Genomic DNA, 6,141 nt, shown 5'->3' with positions numbered 1-6,141 from the left:
AGTTGATGAATTACAACAGATAAGTGTTACATTTATACTTTATATGTATTGCATGTTGTCATACTATGAAGTGTAAATGTTTCTTTATGAATTTATATGTTTATGCATGATTATATTATTGTTCTATTCATACTTACTATTACGTATAATGTGATTGTATTATACATGCATGAGCATAATTATTAAGGTACAAAAGGTGTCAAGTAGTTGAAATGGATCTGATCAAGTAACCAAAATTTTAAATAGAGCTAGTATCTAAAGAATTGGATGTTATAATGTGGAACTAGTACGAGGCATACATAACTAAAATGTAAAGTTTACATATATAATTTCTACATATCTCATCAATGGACAATAGAATTGAATACATAGTTGATGGTAGTAAATTGTGCATATGGCTGATGGTTGGTCTACTAACTTATATATTTGTCTAGCCATCAATGAAAAGTGTAGTTGTTTGTTACTCAATGTAGCAGTTGAAGGACAATGGACCTACTTATTTAGTCGATTGGAAGATTACCTTCATCGATACTGAAATAGATGGATTCTCAAGTAATGGTGGAAACCAAGTTGGTTTGAGTGGTAATATCCCTCAATTAGGTGGTTGGGAGGTGTTACAACTTATGTAGGCTTCACCAACACCTCCTCTCTTGCCTTTGGTGTTTCATTAATTGCTCGATTTCCTATATCTTTTAGTTTATCAGGTTAGGATACTCTCCTATTGGTTGGCATATATTTTAGGCTCTATGTGATTTACTTCGTTCAAATTTAATTAAAGTAATTCATTTCAAGCCCTTAATAGCTAAAATTCATTTGGGCATGTTTAACACGGAGTCCACTAGGTCAAACCTTTCTTTCCTCTTTGTTTGTTTCATGTTGTAAAGTAAACAACAACTTACATAGAACATATTGTGATAATAATTTGTGGCCTATATAATAGAGTGTGTATCAAAGGAATTCCACACAATATATGACTTTAACACATAGTTCTAAGGATTGTGGTATAATTCCAATGGTTGGCATACTTTGGTTAGTGGATAAGGTGAAATTATTTGATGCCTTGAAGTCATCTCCTAGCCTAATTATATAGATATGCCTTTTTTTGAAAAACCTCTCTTGGTATTTCATAGGAACACTTCTAGATATAATCAAATATTAGTCTATATCCTTGGTCAACTTGGTCTTATCATCTCCACCACATATATATGTATCTATTTTTTTTGGTTTGGTTTCTTACTTGAAGGTTTATTTTCTTGTCGTAAGGAATATCCATTGGATTTGTCCATCTCACATCTTGGATAATTTAACGCTTCTATGTCAAGGAAGGGTTCAACATACCTAAGGCAAGGGAGGTATCCCCTTTATGAGGGAACATTGGATTACCATCCATGTCTTAATTATTTTCCTAGATTATATGGTATATCTAGTGCATTATATCACATTGCATTGGAGGTTTAGAGAAAGTCTATTTTGCAGGAAGGTGTGGTAGCATGTGTAGGTTTGTTGGGGTGGAGAAACACTCCCTTGGAAAACTATCACGCCACTTATATTTATCCCAAGAAAATTCATAAGCTATAAGTATTTTCCTTCGTTTTTCCCTCTCTTTCATATTCAATCATTAGATTAATTATCTCACAAAAGGAAGCTAATAAATTAATCTGAGTTTTTTTTTCCTTTATTAAATTGTTGTTCTTTCCCTTTGTTGTAAAACCCTAAATGAAATATCATGACCAATTTACAACCCTGTATAAGTTAAAAATTTATAGAACTATAATAAATTTAGTGCCCCTATTCTGCAATCAGCTCACAAAATAGAAGAAAAGATAGATAATTATTTCAAAATCATCCTATGCAAGGGGGAAACCTCCTTTACATTACACAAATGAATAATTCTTGGATGATACAAATGACAAAACATCCTTTCTATATATAGGAGTCTAAGGGGTCATAATATAATTGAATAAAACATAACAATAATAATATAAGGGCACAATAATAACAATATGGGAACAATAGGGCACAATAATAACAATAATGGCTACAATGATAATAGTAATGGTGGAATCATTAGTATTATAGGGACCTAACATGCACCTCTCCTTCAAAAAAGTGTTGTCCTCAACGATTGAGTAGTTCTAGATGCTTCTGTATAAAATTCTCATCCTCCCATGTGGAATATTTAGCGGGTAAGTTCTTCCACTTGATGAGATACTCCAAAATTGATCTATTTTATATCTGTCGAGTTCTCATTTTTGTGAATGCGTTAGGTTCCAATATGATTTTTCCTTCCTCGTCAAGTTCTAGCAATATTGTTTGAACTAGGATATCGCCACCTATAACCTTCTTTAAGCATGAAACATGGAAGACTGGGTGCACTTGATAAGCTGCAAGAAGCTCCAATTTGTATGCCATAGTACCAATATTTTGCAACATCTTTTATGGACCATAATAATTTGGTGATAATTTATTATCCTTGTTAGCCATCTTGAGGGATATTTATTTATTTGGTTGTAATTGTAGAAATACCCAGTCACCTACATCAAAACTTCTTTCGTTGCGATGTTGATCTGCCTATTGTTTCATCCTGTTATGTGCCAAAGTGAGGTTATCCTTTAAGAGTTGGAGAACTTGTTTTTGATGCTCGATGTGATCTTCCACTGCTTGAACCTTAGAATTTTATCTTAAATATGATGTGATGGACAGTGGATGATATCCATAGACTGCCATAAATGGGGTCATTTTTGCTACAATATGGAAGAAAGAGCTATATCACCATTCAGCCAGAGGCAACCATTTGACCCATTATGTTTGTTTATCAGATACAAAGAAACAAATATATCGTTCCAAAAAAAAAATTACTATCGTAGTTTTCCCATCAGATTAAGGATGATAAGATGATCTATGAGCTAGCTGAGTACCAAGAAAAGAAAATAATTCTATCCAAAAATTTCCAGTGAAAATGGGAACTCTGTCCTTACAAGAATCTTTTGGTTTCCATGTAGCTTTTGAATTGTTTCCATAATTGCAGTAGAAACTGTATTGGCTTTAAATGGATGAGATAATTCACAAAATTATGCATACTTGGTAAGTTTGTCAACTACCACCATGACAAAACCCTTTCCTTCGGACTTGGGTAAACCTGTGAAAAAATCCATTGAAACCTCCTCCCAATGTTGAATTGGAACGGATAAAGGTTATAATAGACCTAGGGTCTTAAATGTTTCAACTTTATTATTTTGGAAAACCAAATATTCCGCCTCAAACTTTTGAATATCAGATTTAAGGCCATCCCAAAAAAAATCATTCTTAACCCTATGGTAAGTTTTTAAAAATCTTGAGTGCCCTCCTAAGTGAGAGGTGTGAAATTCCATAAGAATCTTTTGTTTAAGTTGGGAATTCTTACATAGGTATAAGCGATCTGTGTATCATAATGAATAATTTTTCTAGCTAAATGTATCAGATGTACTGGGATCTTGTTGTAACTTTTGAATAAGTGCCCACACTTCTTCGTCATTATTCCATTCATCCCTTGCTTCATTTATCCAATCTGGTTGGATAATAGAAGTGGCGCAAAGCAATGCTTCCAATCCTCATCCTTTCTTGAGAGTGCATCTACCACAACATTTGGCTTCCCTTTTTTTTAGATGATTTCAAACTCATAACCCAACATCTTTGTGACCCATTTTTGCTGCTCTTATGAAGATAATCTTTGTTCTAAAATGTATTTAAGACTACCATGATCTTTTTTTACCTTGAAGTGTCTTCCCATTAAGTAGGGTCACCATTTCTTAAGTGCATGTAGTATTGCCAACATTTCCTTCTCATAAATAGATTTATGTAAATACTTTCCTTTGATTGGATGAATTTCAAAAGTAATGGGTCTTTCTTCTTGCATTAAAACAACACCAATTCCATTTCCTAAGGCATCACATTCCACAATAAAGGTTTTTGTGAAGTTCATCGTATCTAAGACCGGTGCTGGGCACATTGCATCTTTCAGATGTTCAAAGGCCTTCATTTCTTCTAGAGTCCATGAAAATTCATCTTTATTAAATAATGTTGTTAGAGGTGTTGATGTTCTCCCATAATTATTAACAAACTTGCGATAATACCCTGTCAACCCAAAAAATCCTCGCAGATGCTTTATGGATGTGGGGATTTTCCATTCCTTAATGCCTTTAATTTTGCTAGGGTCTACCTTAACACCTTCATGAGATACAATATGACCCATATATGCTGAAAATGCAACAAGATGATGGAGCTTAGTGGAAAGAAGTCGCCTTCACTAAGTGGTCCCGCAGGGTATTTTTGGCGCAGGGTCTATTTTTAGACATATGGATCATGGTCTATGAGTTGCAGGATGCTATTTGTGGATGATTGGTCATGTTGGTAAAAATAGATGGACTTCTATTTTTAGACATATGGGCGGAGTCTATTTTTAGACTGCCAGGCTAAAAATAGAAACAGTCAAATATTATTAGCCCTTAGTAATATTTGGACTCTAAACATTATCTTATCCTCTTGGAGCACTTCAGTTCGAGCTACGGATGTGGAACATGCAGCTGACAGAAGGAAATACTCTTTTCTTATGGGTTACTTGAGCTATTGCATGAAGGAATTCAGTTAGGACTCAAGTGGTTGAGTTTGGTGGAGTTGATTGAGGAGTTGATGGAGTTGTGTTCAGTTTGACTTAGTTGAACTAGTTGTATTTAGTCTAACTAAAGAATACACTAGTGATGAGTTGTGTGAATTAATTCACTAATTATTAACTCATAAAGCAACTAAAGAATACATCAGTTAACTCAGTGCATGGACAGTTCAACAGAGATAGGTGTCAGAGGTGAGTGAAAGGGTAAGACAGCTGTCAGTTGTGACTATTGTTATGCATGAGATTTGCACATGCATGGATTGAGATTGCCATTGAGGCTTGCGTAGTATACCAAGGGAATTCGAATTCACATGGTGATCAATTCTCATGCAGGATTGCACAGTAGAGGCTAGAAAACAGCGGAGGAGATTTGAACCTGTGATTGATTCAGATCTGAGCTAGTTTATGTGTAGCAGGTGGAGATAGTACTGAGTACTTGTGAGGAGTGTTGCACTATGTATTGTTACATGTTCTCAATCAATATAATATACAGATAGTTGGGGGTTTTCAGCTGTATGCTTTCCCCGTGATATACTGTGTTGATATGTGTGATTGATGTTTCAACGTGTGCATGTGAATGTTTCTGATTCCACAAAATTGATGATCAATGTGGAGGAGGTTATGTATTATGCATGCATTCCGCAAATAGTGTATAATCAGGATAATCTATAGGAATAAGTGTCATATTATTCAAAATTTCTACAATATATTCCACCTCTTGTACTCCAAAGAAACATTTGGAGATTTTTTCATATAATTGTTTCTCCTCCAATAGTTTGAGAACCCTGTCAACATGTTGAACATGATCCTTCCAAGACTAGTTGTGGATTAGTATATCATCAAAAAATACTAACACAAATTTTCTAAGGGTTTGAAAATGGAATTAATCAAACCTTGAAATGTAGAAGGTGCAATGGTAAGGTCAAAAGGCATGTCTAAAAATTCATAATGACACTGATGAGTTCTAAATGATGTTTTCGGAATGTCTTCAGTCTTCATTATGATTTGATGATATCCTGAATGAAGATCCAACTTGGTGAAGTAAATTGATCCATGCAATTCATCCAATAATTCATCAATGACAGGAATGGGAAATTTATCTTTAATAGTAAGCTTGTTGAGCTCCCTATAATTTGGACACGTGCACCATGATCGATCATTCTTGTGCACCAATACTACTAGTGTAGAAAAAGAACTTTGACTAGGTTGAATTATACCAGCCTCTAGAATTTCTGCAACTATACATTCAATTTCACTCTTTTGGGCATATGGATATATGTAAGGCCTGATGTTTGGAGGAACACTTCTTGTAATCAAATGAATAGCATGATCATGATAATGAATAGGTGGGAGGCTTTTGGGAGTCTCAAATACCTTGGAATGATTGTCCAAGACTTGCTGGAGATCTGGAGAAATAGATGATTTTGATGTGAGAAGCTCTAGTGAACATAATTATGGAATTACGATTGTTGTTATTTCTTTAGAAGATTTTT

Source organism: Pinus tabuliformis, chromosome 8, assembly GCF_031772625.1.
Source record: "Pinus tabuliformis cultivar Carrire ecotype Pingquan chromosome 8, CPIR1, whole genome shotgun sequence".
NCBI classification, from domain to species: Eukaryota; Viridiplantae; Streptophyta; class Pinopsida; order Pinales; family Pinaceae; genus Pinus; species Pinus tabuliformis.
The sequence above is the reverse complement of the archived record's forward strand: the minus strand, read 5'-3'. Positions refer to the sequence as shown.